Source organism: Chiloscyllium plagiosum, unplaced genomic scaffold (genome assembly GCF_037043375.1).
Source record: "Chiloscyllium plagiosum isolate Xiang-an unplaced genomic scaffold, Cpla_swu_hap1 HiC_scaffold_45, whole genome shotgun sequence".
Lineage (NCBI taxonomy): Eukaryota > Metazoa > Chordata > Chondrichthyes > Orectolobiformes > Hemiscylliidae > Chiloscyllium > Chiloscyllium plagiosum.
The window spans coordinates 13,461,787-13,462,018 of NW_028270183.1; positions in this window are offsets into that span (position 1 = coordinate 13,461,787).

Below are 232 nucleotides of genomic sequence, written 5' to 3' on the forward strand. Positions count from 1 at the left end.
ACTCAGGACTTCATTAACTTGTCTCTGTTAGCAATCCATTCAAGGCACTATATAATTGTACATTCTTTCTTTCTGGAAATGGCCATGAAATGATAGACAAAGAAGACCAAGATTGCCTCTAATGCCTTGGCTTGTCTACAAACAATTTTCTTTACTACACCTTGTGGATTCCTCTAAGAATTAGGGGATTATTTTCTGTCTTTGCCAACTGTGTTGGCGTCTATCATACTTG